Source organism: Protomyctophum parallelum (genome assembly GCF_964188405.1).
Source record: "Protomyctophum parallelum genome assembly, chromosome: 1".
Lineage (NCBI taxonomy): Eukaryota > Metazoa > Chordata > Actinopteri > Myctophiformes > Myctophidae > Protomyctophum > Protomyctophum parallelum.
Genome location: NC_139697.1, coordinates 73,393,700 through 73,407,315, shown reverse-complemented (window position 1 = coordinate 73,407,315; position 13,616 = coordinate 73,393,700). Strand labels below are relative to the sequence as shown.

At 47.3% G+C, this 13,616-nt stretch overlaps 1 protein-coding gene across 2 annotated transcripts in view; it reads left to right on the top strand.

The window, feature by feature from the left end:
• Positions 1 to 13,616, top strand: part of mntb (MAX network transcriptional repressor b) — a 35,993-nt gene that overhangs the window by 12,333 nt on the left and 10,044 nt on the right. The gene's annotated exons all lie outside the window — the stretch shown is intronic.

Sequence of the window (13,616 nt, the reverse complement as noted above, 5' to 3'; positions counted from 1 at the left end):
TTTGCTAAATGTTTTGTGTTGCTGCTAGAGCCCTGCAAGCCCGTTGCGACCCGGGCTTTTCCGGTGTGAATTTCACCCAGACTGGACTAGCTTCTGCAGCGCGGCAGTCCGCTGCAAGTGTTCTTGACTTATTGTTATTGTGGGTTTGTTTTCTATCATGCAGTGTGAGAGTAGAGCGCTGCTGATTGACAGACAGTGTAGCAGCTGTTGCGCGCACTGTGAATGCACTAGAAAAGGTGTCAGGCTTCGGACCGGGCTCAGGCTGGAAAACTGCAGTACCATAACGGACCGGGCCAGGGCCCATATTTTGGGCCCGTGCAGGGCTCTAGTTGCTACCCTTGGTTGGCAATGCCCTCAAGCATTGTTCCTACCATATATGGACTTGCTAGTCACTTCAAACACTCCTGCCCCTTTCTTTTTCAATCAAAACCGGTTGCAGAGTCTCTTAACATATTCAAGCAACACTATGACAAGTCCTGCAAACTAAGTGAAGTGGAGGGGACTGTTGGTCAGTGGTGTGTGTGTGTGTGTGTGTGGTGCATAGTATATACAGTACAGTCACTGTAGAACTTTATATACGTACGTATAAACAAGTTGTCAAATCATATTGAAAGGCAGAAAGGTTTGAGTTGGGCACAGCCGTACAAGTTTCATAGAATGTTTCTCAACCTGTGATGCTCATGCTGCATTCACACAACAAAGCAACAGTTGAACAAGGCAACTTTCAATTGAAGTGACATGTGACATGAAGCTGAAAACTGATGGGCAACACTTATTGCAGTGTGACAGGTCAGGTGTGACATGCTAAAAAGTGGGGCTGGCGTAAACCTTTTTCAGTGCCCCAGTGACGCAGTGAAGTGTCATTCAATCATATTTTTTTGTTTCACCATATCCACTCTCCTTCTCTCCACAATTCTTGCTCTGTTACAGAAATAGAATAAAAAAACTAATTCCTGCCCTGTGCTGTTTAACACTTTAGCCTTTTTCAGTTGCTTGTGTAACGGTGACTTGGCAGTAGTTGGCTGTGACATTTTGTAGCTTTTGTCACTGAGTCGTTAGCGTTTCATTAGATTGATCTTTGGTATCTTACGTTTTTCAAGATGGACAGCATATCTGTGGGGATAGATGGGGGTTCAGGGTTAAATTAAAGCGGCAAACAGATCAGAAGGGCATAAATAGATTGGATCAAACGACTGCAGCTGCACTCTCAGCTATTTAGTTAATAATTTGATGATTCTGACTGTTAAGTAATAGCTAATGCACTTTGAACATGTCCTTTATAAGACAATAACGGAACGACAGGAGGGTGCTACGGAGCCCAATGCAAAGTGAGGTTATTTCCTCGTGAATTACTGACTTGCTCACAGTGCATTTCCTCTGTTCTCTCTCCATCCTTCTCTCTCCTTCCATCTGTCTGTGCATATCTCTCTCCACAAGAAGCCACGTGAGCTGTGAGCACATGGCTAGCCCGAGTCCCATGACATCATCCTCTGTCGCCTGCCCCCGCACTGCTCTGCCCCTCCCTCTTGCAGCAGAGAGAGGATGGAGAGAGAAAGGGTGGGGGAGGGGCCAGAGGGATTCTCAGTCTTTTAATTTCAAGGACTCCCAGTTTGACATGGATAAAGATCACAGGCTCTCATTAGATAACAATTTTGTATCTCTGGGAAAATCCTCAGTAATAAATTAACTCTTGAAAGTGTACAAAGAGAACCAAATAAGCCAAGGGTCCATTTGGTTCTTATTAACTATTGATGATTTAGCTGAGGACCCTCAAGGACCCCTGGGGGTCCCTGCAGCCCACATTAAGAAGGCTAGGCATGTAAGCAGAGAACGGGAGAGAAGGTGAATGGTGTGCTGTGTCCAGTGTGTGCCACTGGGCATGTGCAGCAGACAATTTGCTTCCATATAACTGGGTATAGTCCTGTAATGAAGGCTTGTGCAAGACTTTTCCCCCCTCTTTACACTTCCCTTTCTTCTTTTTTTATCACTCCCCCCCTCCCGCTCTCTCTTTTGCTCATTCCTGTCCTCCGTTGCCCTCTCGCGTCTCTGGTCCTCAACACCCTGTAACCATAGCAACGGATGATGGCAGGTGGACAACCCACCTTAGGGTGGGTGTGTGTGTCTGTGTGTGTGTCTGTGTGTGTGTGTGCGTGCATGCTGCAGTGCTGCACGTCAAAAAAGCCCAGATTGTATGTGTGTTGAGTTTTTGTTGGCGTGGGTGATGGTGACGCTGCTGCAGTGGGGATGTTTCAGAGGTGTCTTTTCATACAACTCCTGTTCATCTCTGAAGATGCTTCTTACGCTCACTTCTACACTTTGTACAGCATTGGTTCTCAAACCTTTTCGTGTCAGATCTCCCCACATGTATTTGGCTGCGGACCCTCATCTGAACATATGTTGTGTCAGGGTGGAAGGGAGGGACCACCATTCAAGATTTGTGTTGTTAAAATGATTCACAAATATTCACAATGTTTCCACCAACGCAATGCGTTGTGAGCTTGTATATTGGCTACTCAGGGTTTCCTGCACAATGTTGTTGGCATGGTACTGCGCCATGCTTGAAATAAATTGCGCCATGCCAAGCTTAAACCGCCCCCCCCCCCCCCCCCCCTCTTTTCTTTTTGAGGGGGATAGTGAATCATAGTGTGTGTCATATGAAATGTCCAGTACCTCCCCAGTACCTCCCCAGTGCCTCCCCCAGTGTCACCCCAGTGTCTGCCCAGTTTCCGCCAAGTGCCTCCCCATTGTCTCCCCAGTGGCTGCAGTTTCTCCCCAGTGCCTCCCCAGTGTCTCCCCAGTGCCTCCCCAGTGCCCCCCCAGTGCCTCCCCAGTCCCCAGTGCCTCCCCAGTGCCCCCCCAGTGCCCCCCCAGTGCCTCCCCAGTGTCTCCCCAGTGCCTCCCCAGTGCCCTCCCAGTGCCTCCCCAGTGTCTCCCCAGTGTCTCCCCAGTGCCTCCCCAGTGCAGGCCCAGTGTCCCCCCAGTGCCTCCCCAGTGCTTCCCCATGTCTCCCCAGTGCCTCCCCAGTGTCTTCCCAATGCCTCCCCAGTGCCTGCTGTTAAAGAAATCTTTCGGTGAGCACTTATAACACAGTTAAACAAAATAATGAGACAGACACAATTCAGAGTTTCAGAGTATTGGAATAAATTGTATTCGAATTAGGGTTGGGTGACGATACGAATACATCGTCAATCGCGAATATACGAATCCAATCGCAGAATATTTTTATTAGGCGATTTCTCGGGACGATTTAGCCCAATTAACCTGTAAAGTGTGAGCAACATGTGCATCAATTTGGCCCAGCAAAGTAGTAACAGCGGCCGGGTGGAAATCACCTCCTCCCGTTATAATGTATGCTCCCACAGTCGCCGCACTCAGCAGCATCGGGCACCGGGGCACGGCACTTACGGCAGCCGCCAGCCAAAGTAAAGGCTGGGAGCTGGGAGGATGTAGCCTACATGTTGTTTAAGCTCCGGAGTCCAGACCCATGCAGTTTAAAGGTATATTCAGTGATTTCACTTAATTCAAATATCACTTTTTTTTTGTTTTGTTGTGATAATCCTCCCTACTAGAGTGTGCTGGCCATATAAGGAGTTCCTCCCTGTCCCCAGTTAACCCCTGGGGGTCAAAAAACCTTAGGTTTCGTTTTTGACTCTCTATCCTGATTGGACGAAAGGCTGGGTCCCACAGCCAAAAACGAAACCTAAGGTTTTTTGAGTGAAATCACTGAATATACCTTTAATAATATACAGTCACAACAGAATGCACACTGCTGTCTCGTGTCTCATCACAATCCCAATGCCTCACCCGTGAAGTCGGGGGGGGGGGGGGGGGAAATAAAAAAACTGTCTACTAGTGTTAGTGTATAGGCTCGGGGATCATAATAGCGCTTAGCTTAGCATTAGCTTAGCGTGTAGCCCCTACTGGTGCTGCAACCCACTGATTGAACTTCATTTCCGCCTGTAATCTAAGTTATTTTTATTGACAACGTGAACGAACACCGACACCAGTGCTGCAAAAATAGACAGATCTACAAGCTCTCAACGCGTAGCGAACGGCACTGCAAAAACAGGCAGGACGCGATGCCTTGAGAGCTTGTAGATCAGCAGCAGCCCGGCCGCAGCAGCTTGTGCGCTCCGCTCCGAGCCTCGGACTGACCGGTGCGGGGAGGCAAGGGAGCAAGTTACCCTGGCTGCGCACTTGCGCAGCTGCGCTGCAGAAACAGACTGATCTACAAGCCCTCAACGCCTAGCGAACGGAGCTGCGAAAACAGGCAGGACGCGGCGCCTTGAGAGCTTGTAGATCTGGCTTTTTTGCGACCTGCAGTGAGCTGTTCTCATTTTACTTTTATGACACGAATACATCGTTAATCGGCGAATATTTGTCAGACGATGGGCGGTTGAAAATAATTTGCATATCGCCCAACCTTAATTCGAATACGGAGACAGTAGTGAAGCGTTACAATGGAACACCATGTACTGACTCAACACATCTCAGTCAGACTTCAGCTTCAATACATTATTACCCCCCCCCCAGGGGTATGTGGGTCTTAACACATGCCAATGAAGGACCCCTCCAGACCACACAAGTCACAGGTCACAGAGAAAAAGACAGCTTCTCATGGTTTGGTTTATGATGTCCTTAAATGTACAACTTAGGTATTCCACATTTCCTTGACACTGCCCAGTGTCCCCCCAGTGTCCCCCCAGTGCCTCCCCATGTCTCCCCAGTGTCTCCCCAGTGCCTCCCCAGTGCCTCCCCAGTGTCTTCCCAATGCCTCCCCAGTGCCTGCCCAGTGTCCCCCCAGTGCCTCCCCATGTCTGCCCAGTGCCTCCCCAGTGTCTCCCCAGTGCCTCCCCAGTGCCCCCCCAGTGCCTCCCCAGTGTCTCCCCAGTGCCTCCCCAGTGTCTTCCCAATGTCTCCCCAGTGCCTCCCCATGTCTCCCCAGTGCCTCCCCAGTGCCTCCCCAGTGCCCCCCCAGTGCCTCCCCAGTGTCTTCCCAATGTCTCCCCAGTGCCTTCCCAATGCCTCCCCAGTGCCTGCCCAGTGTCACCCCAGTGCCTCCCCATGTCTCCCCAGTGTCTCCCCAGTATCTCCCCAGTGTCCCCCCAGTGCCTCCCCAGTGTCTCCCCAGTGCCTCCCCAGTGCCCCCCCAGTGCCTCCCCAGTGCCTCCCCAGTGTCTCCCCAGTGTCCCCCCAGTGCCTCCCCAGTGCCCCTGCAGTGCCTCCCCAGTGTCTCCCCAGTGCCTCCCCAGTGTCCCCCCAGTGTCTCCCCAGTGCCCCTGCAGTGCCTCCCCAGTGTCCCCCAGTGTCCCCCCAGTGTCTCCAATAGCAATACAAGAGCAATAATACAAATTAATCTTAATTTATTAATCAAATGAATTAATTCATTAATCTAATTTTTCGTCCCCCCGCGCCCAGCACCATGCCAAGGCCTTTTCCTGCAGGAAACACTGCTACTATGTTATTTTCTGGGTCCTGAAGGTCCCCCAGGGGTCCTTGAGTATATGGACAGAGGGGACTGAGGGGAAGCATGGGTCCTTAATAAGGGTGTAACGATACAGTACATTTTAACAGCGATACATATCACGATGCACGAGGTTGACAATACGATACATACGATATTGGTTCATTCATGGCAATATGATATGATTCAATGATTTAAAATCGATACAGTAACTATTCAGCAAAGAAATTAAATCTGTGTGAAACATGTGGATAGTGTAGGTTCTTTAAGGGAAACATTTAATATTATGGATACCAGTAAGACGCCCCGAGGGCGAGAAGCGACCTCGCCCTTTAGACGGCAGCCTGCTGGGCGAGCAGTGGCGCTTTGGCATTGGGGGGTCAGATCAACATATGGAATGAATTCTGTACTGGCGTGTACAGGGTTTGATGAGATCAGATCAACATATTGAATGTCAGAACAGGAAGGACGGGTGGGGAGGGTCAACATATAGAATGTCAGAACAGGTCGGGGAGGATACGCCCTGTTCTGTGCATTCAGCGACTGGTCACCGCCGCGGAGCGAGCGGGACAGTATGTCGAAGAGATCTCCAAAGTGTGGGTAACAGAGAGGGAAATGACTCTGAGGCTGAGCATGCAAAGTGCAATAAATGCGATGCTATAGTTCCCTGCAAAGGTTGTTGCAACTTGTACCAGTTGCACCACGTCCATTGAGGAAACATCTCAAAATCAATATGCCTACACGAGTCCACAACTCACGAGATTAATCTAGGCACATCGTGTTTGTGAGCCTGCGGAAAGCCGTGCCTGCACTCCCTGCAGCTCCACCACAGCCGGCGGGGGACGAGGATGATGCAAGGCTGGTTCACTTTCCCCAGGCTAGTAACGTAATAGAAAATAAAAACTTGTAACTTCTACAGAGCTTTTCATTAGGCATATTGTACAACTGTTGTTAATGGTGTTAATTTAGAACGCCAATGACTCGAAGTCTTTCTGTCTTTCTGTCTGATATTTTATGAATCACGTTAACTGTAGAGCCAAATCAATTTGTCTGCACTTATTTTTACAACTTATAAGCAACTCAACTGCTTTTGATTTGGCTCTAAATTAATCGCGTGACTGTTGAGAGCCCAGTGTTTAGGTGCATATACCTCCATATTGATTACTTTATAAACAGTTTGCAGAAAAAAGCACAGGAACGTAGCGTACAGTTCAATACAAGGTCTGCTAAAAGGATTTTATAATCCAAGAAAGCACTATGGCTTGTTTCCAACTTTCCATTAGGGTAAGGGGTCCTTCATATTAAATTAATCTGAACATTAAAGACACAACATTTGTCACCACAAATTATGGTATCATTGTTGCAATGTGGACTGTATATTTAATATACAGTACAAATTGCAATATACAGTACAAATTGCAACGATGATATTGTTGTGGTGGCTAGCTGGTGCCTGGTGGTGGTTTTGAAGTTTAAATAATAGTGCCACCTCATAAAAGTGCATTTTCAATAATTGAATTAATGAATTTGTGTTTATTATGTACTTGGTTAGGTTAGTTATAATATAAGCATAATCTATGTCAGAAGGGGGAAAAAATAATATTAGGATCCGTTAAGGGAACCGTTAAGAGGGATCCGGTAAGGATCTGGAACGGTTAAAATCCTAACTAATCCCAACCCTAGTCACAATAAAGTAAACACAATGATTCTCTGGCAAATAAATGGACATTACATTTGAACACAAACCTATACATTGACATGAACACAGAGAATATACCCATTTATTGATAGACCAAGTGTAGTAATATGGAATGGAAAAGTATTTAAGCACCTTGCGATTATTTGCATTGCAAAACGATTCGATACCGATTATTTGAATTGCATAACGATACGATACAAATAGATTTAAAAAAAGATACAAACGATATGATATGTTGCTGTTTTCATATTGATATACTTCGATTCTTTACTATATCGTTACACCCCTAGTCCTTAAGTAAACTTGAGCTTTTGTCAATTAGATTTAGGCACTTCTACAAGTGAAACTGCAGGATGATTTATCTTATCAAAATGGAATCGGCAGTAAAAAGAGCAAATCTAGAGACTAGACAACAGCAAGTGTACCGTCCCGCTTATATGCCTGAGACTATCACCGTACTGCTACGTTTGAGGTTCATATGAGGACAACACTTAGCAATGTGCTGTTGTGATACCCCACACAGACTTTAGGAAGAGGGAGACAGTGTAGGAGAGACCGATAGGGGATTCACACTGAGACGGACTGAATCCGTTTCATTGGAACCGTTTCCGAATACGGTTGCCTGGTCCCCGATGGCCATGATTCACATTGCCCGAGATTCAACAACGCACCCGGGTACACTTGCATAACACACTTTAATCCTCCTGATGACGGTGTGCTTGATGGCTGGCGCGCACGGACACTGACCATCAACTGTGCGACATTGTCTCAAATAAATCCAGACACACTGAATTGCATTGCCTCTTTGGCTTTTTGCCGTTATGCTACTTCACTGTCAGCCTGCCTGCTATTCACTGTGTCAGTCAGTTCTGTGCTCCAGTGTATTAGTTTGCTATGGATTCTACTTTAGCATTATTATTATTTTGTTTTACTTTGAAAACTGTGCCAAGCAAAGCCCAAGAGCCACGTGTAGTCCGCAAAATAAGATCAGCGCGGTGCTGCGCGTATAAGCAGATTCAACAGGAGAAGGGCGGCGTTGAGAAATGCGCTGGTGTTACGCATCGTGCAGAGGCTGTGTTTTTTTTTGTTGACGCTTGGCTCGTCGACTGCATGCATTCACATTGGAACGATCCGTATCTGAATACACTTCAACGGTCCAGAGACCCTCCCCCCATGCGGTCCCGGGGACGGTTGGGCGATCCGCTCCCGGGAACGGTACGCATCATTCACACTACCACAACATCTGCCAAGTGGTCCCGAGTGCGCACCCGGGACCATAGTGTGAATCCCCTATGACTGTAGGAAAGCTGAGAGGTAGACGGCGTAGGAGAGACAGAATGTAGGAAAGCTGAGCGGTAGACAGCGTAATAGAAAAAATCTGAGAGGGAGAAAGTGTAAAATACTGTAAATGAATGCTGATATTGGTACAGTGTAGATTGGGGTCCCATGTGTACCCTCTCAGAGTTACAGACCGTTAAGGGTGCATTTTGGACCAGATGTTGAGGAACGGTGTACTACATAATGCAGCGTCTCTCTACCCTCTGTCCAGCCTGTGGATGGATGGTACCATAATAGCCAATAAAGGAGAAATAACCGCAATATGTTCTCACGGTGGGGTCTGTCGGAAACATACGACACCCCCAGGCACCCTTTTCACCCATTCATACTCCGTGGCACCGCACAACGGTGTCGCTCTCCGAAAACAGCAGACCTACACCCTGTGGGAGACGAGGCAGAATGAACTTAACATTAATAACATTACAGAGGGGAGGTACGGAGACGAGGCAGAATGAACTAATATTAACATTAACCCATTTTGGGCGGGAACCCATTTTGGTGTTAGCATCATGTCGTGCTTTAGCTATTGAAAAATAGCAGATCTACAAGCTCATAGCGGGCGACCGAGTGGCACGCTACGAGCTTGTAGGTCTGCTATTTTTGAAAAATCGAAGAGCGACTGACAGAAGACATTTTTATAATCTGATCTCAGGTCAGAATGGGTTAATAACATTACAGAGAGGAGGTGTGAAGACGAAGCAGAATTAACTTTATTATTAACATTAATAACATTACAAAGAGGAAGTGTGAAGACGAAGCAGAATGAACGACAGAGAGTAGAACACAAGGAGGAAGGGCGTATGATGCCTATCCTGGGGGATCTGCAGAATTTGCAGAAATTAGCAGATCAACAAGCTATCTGCCACGCATTGTGAGCATTCAGATCGTCTCCCTCTTCAGCAAAGAGATTTGGCGTTGTGGCGCGCACCAAGTGCGGGTGCAACTAGAGAACAGAGGGTCTAAGCGGTTAAGAGAGTAAGGAGGTGTGTGGGATGATGGGCTGGGAGAGATGTGGCAAAGTGATCTGACGCGGTCGTCTGGCAAAGCGCCCAATCACATCGCTCCTTGTACGTTATTACCCCGTAGGTATCAGCCAATTAGACGTCTCCTCTTGCCCTCCGCTGTTCCGTCGCTCCGGCAGCCGGCTCCTCGTGGATGGGGTTGCCACGGTAACGGCCATGGGGGTGGCAGCTGTTTCCGTGGTGATTTGAGGGACTGAGGGGGATTCTTAATAATTGCATTATGTTTGTTTTTTATCCAGACGAGGCTGAGAGGGAGAATGTGTGGGAGAGACAGAATGCAAGAAAAGCTGAGAGGGAGACTTTGTAATGGGAGACAGGCGACAGGGAAGCTGTGAAGGGATCATTGTGGGAGAGAGACGGTAGGAAAACTGAGAGGGAATCTTTGTAGGAGAAGAAAGCTAGGAAAGCTGAGAGGGAGACGGTGTAGGGGAGACAGACAGGACCACTGAGAGGGACACAGACAGTAGGAAAGCTGAGAGGGAGATATTGTAGGAGAGACACACTCACAGACAGAAGGAATGCTGAGAGGGAGACACTGAGACAGTGTAGGGGAGACAGACATGAACGCTGAGAGGGAGACACTGAGACAGTGTAGGGGAGACAGACATGAACGCTGAGAGGGAGACACTGAGACAGTGTAGGGGAGACAGACATGAACGCTGAGAGGGAGACACTGAGACAGTGTAGGGGAGACAGACATGAACGCTGAGAGGGAGACACTGAGACAGTGTAGGGGAGACAGACATGAACGCTGAGAGGGAGACACTGAGACAGTGTAGGGGAGACAGACATGAACGCTGAGAGGGAGACACTGAGACAGTGTAGGGGAGACAGACATGAACGCTGAGAGGGAGACACAGACAGTCTAGGGAAGACAGACATGAACGCTGAGAGGGAGACACTGAGACAGTGTAGGGGAGACAGACATGAACGCTGAGAGGGAGACACTGAGACAGTGTAGGGGAGACAGACATGAACGCTGAGAGGGAGACACTGAGACAGTGTAGGGGAGACAGACATGAACGCTGAGAGGGAGACACTGAGACAGTGTAGGGGAGACAGACATGAACGCTGAGAGGGAGACACTGAGACAGTGTAGGGGAGACAGACATGAACGCTGAGAGGGAGGCAGTGGAGAGGAGCAGGAGAAAGACTGTGGTTAGATGTGAGTACCGGTACATGCTGTTCCAGAGGTGCGTGTCTGTCTGAACCACTGCACTGTCAACAGGCTGTGGAGATCCTTTAACCACTTGAACCCCAGCATCCATATTCTGATGGTAACATTTACCAAAAATAGAAGATATACAAGCTCATAACGCCTTGTAGATCGGCTACCTCCGAAGTACAGAGTCAACTCAGGCCCAGTTTCCTCAGTCTAGAGCGATTAGGCCTAACAAAAAAAAACGTTGGTTTCCGTTTGGCTGTCATTTTTGGGCTGAGTAGGTAGGGAATTTATTTTATTTTAATTATTTTATTTTTTCGTGGGAAGGATGGGTAGCAAGGAATTTATTTTATTTTATTTATTTATTTTTTCGTGGGAAGGATGGGTAGCAAGGATTTTGTTTCTTTTTTTTCCTATGGCAATGATGGATAGGCTTCTTTTTTAATAACTTCAATATTTGCCTGAAATACCATCTTTTAAATAATGAATGGTTCAAGTACACATAACACTGTATGCCTACAGCTAAACATTTGAAAACTTTGAATAGAATGTCCACACTCCACCACACACTGGTTGAATACTTTAGAGTTTTAATTCAACTCCAAATCAAAGTGCTGCATCACTCACATACCAAAAGGTTGGAGGTTGGTTAACTTATTTCTGTCACGACAGTTGCCAACAACCCAGAACATCCCATCGTCTGCATGGCTTGGCTAGTCGAGCAGTTCTGATTGGCTGCCTCGTCTCCAGCCATGTTGCCTCAGAATTCTTTAGGGGCACTAATTTGAGCATAACTGTGGAGTGCAGCTAAAAAGTGGCGTAACGTCAGCAGCAGACCCGCAGATTTAATGGGTAACAGACAGTAACACGTTTGAGTCTCTGTCACTGTACTCGCAGACCCCCACGCAATCACGCATACTACCGGCACGGTTTCACCTCCTTAATTATATCTGCAAATTATTTAGTATTCAATCGAATTATTTGTGGCGGTGCTTTGCACGGGCAGACGACAGATACGGTGCACAGGTCCATGCTGTGTTGTGTTGGCGTTGTGTTGTGTTGGGTTGTGCGTCTCCTCGCGATGACGCATTCCAAAACATTTGCGCACGTGATATTTTAGACGAAAGAAAACTTTATTTTGACTTTGCGCGTCCTGATGGTCTCATCAAAGAGAATTTTAATGATCAAAGACCTTTTTGGTCTTACTCGGTCGTATTCTGAGCTTTTTTCTTATCTTTTTTTTCCCACCAAATGCCAATAAAATAATATGGGTCGCGCATATTTAATGGAGTCGGTCGGCAACCGGAAACCAAAGTTTTTTTTTGTTAGGCCTTAAGTGGTTAATTGTTTAGTTGCATCGGCGTGCGCATCAGACACACACCCATGCATATGATTGTAAGCCTGTTATGGCCAGACACTACTGTTGTAAAGATTTGTGTTAAATACAATGTCCATTGGCAGTCGGTGCACATGTGGTTGTGTCAGGAAAGTCAAGGTCCTGGGTTCGATTCCCGCTCGGGGCGCTGTGGGTGCTGGCGGCGTGTTTCCTCCTCCGCGTCATCAGTGCCCATACCCGAAGGCGGGGTTGGCAAAAGGGCCTTTCTGTGTGGAGTTTGCATGTTCTCCCCGTGTCCCCTAGGGTAGGTACCCTCACAAAAACATGCAGTAATCCCCCTGGCCAGCCGGGGCGCCTGGTGGAGGGGAAAGGAACTGGTTGGAATAACGTGTTCCTTCCACGCGCTACGTCCAACCAGGGCAACTCCCCCCTGTCAGGTGTAAAGGAGCAACTTGGACACTCAAGCATGAAGGAAGCATGAGTTAAGTCCGTTGCTCTCCCCAGGTTGGCGGAGGGTGTGTAGAGCCCAGGATCACATTAGATGATTGACACAGGGGTGAAAAATGGGTTACAAAATCGTGGGATAAAAAAAATATATATATAAAAAAAAAGGAAAGTCATGTGTCTCGTTGAAGTGATGAATAATATAACTTGGAATTGTCGCAGTGCAACCTTTAAGGCTCGTCTGGATTGTGTGTGTGTGTGTGTGTGCGCGTGCGTGTGTGCGTGTGCGCGTGCGCATCAGTGATATCCATGAACTGCATTCCTTCCCTAACCCTTTAGCCGTAGCTACTAGTAGTAGCTACAGAACAACTTCAACGCTAGTTGAAGTATTGCTAAGGCGAACTGCATAAATGAAAAGAGTTAAATACAAATGCTAACTGGTTTATTACATGAATGGGGTTTTCCTTCCATTCATGGAGTAGGAATTGTGGAGAGAAGGGGAGTGGAAACGTTGAAAGAAAAACACGATTGATTGACACTTCACTGCGTCATCAGAGCGCTAAAAAAAGTTGAAGCCTGCTCATAAACTAAATGTAAAATACATTTAACAGCACAGTACAGCACTTTGGTCAGCTTCTGTTGTTTTAAATGTGCTATATAAATAAAGTTTGATTGATAAAGTTTGATTTGATAAATCAAATTGTTCCGTGTGACGCCACATCAAGTGTCGGGTGTCAGTTTGTAGATTTGTGTCACTGGCTTCCATTGAAAATTACCTCTAACCTCATGCTTTGTTGCCGCTAGTGTGAACGCAGCATCAGTCGACACTACCTGACCTTAACCTAAAGCAGGGCTTCTCAAATGGAACCATTTGTACACTGAGATTTCACATTTTTTAGGGTCCATTTTGAACCCCCTCAAGGAACCCTGAGTGTCCCTCGACCTCAGTAACCTAAAGCTAGTTCTAACCCTGAAACAGTGCAGGATTTTCCTCATTGTCATCTTAGAAATGCAAGAATGCACGCACACGTGCACGTGCACACACACACACACACACACACACACACACACACACACAGTGTCTTACACACACGACAGGGAGGTTGTGTAAGTTGACTGGGTGTGTGTTGGCACTAGCAGGGAGTGTGTTC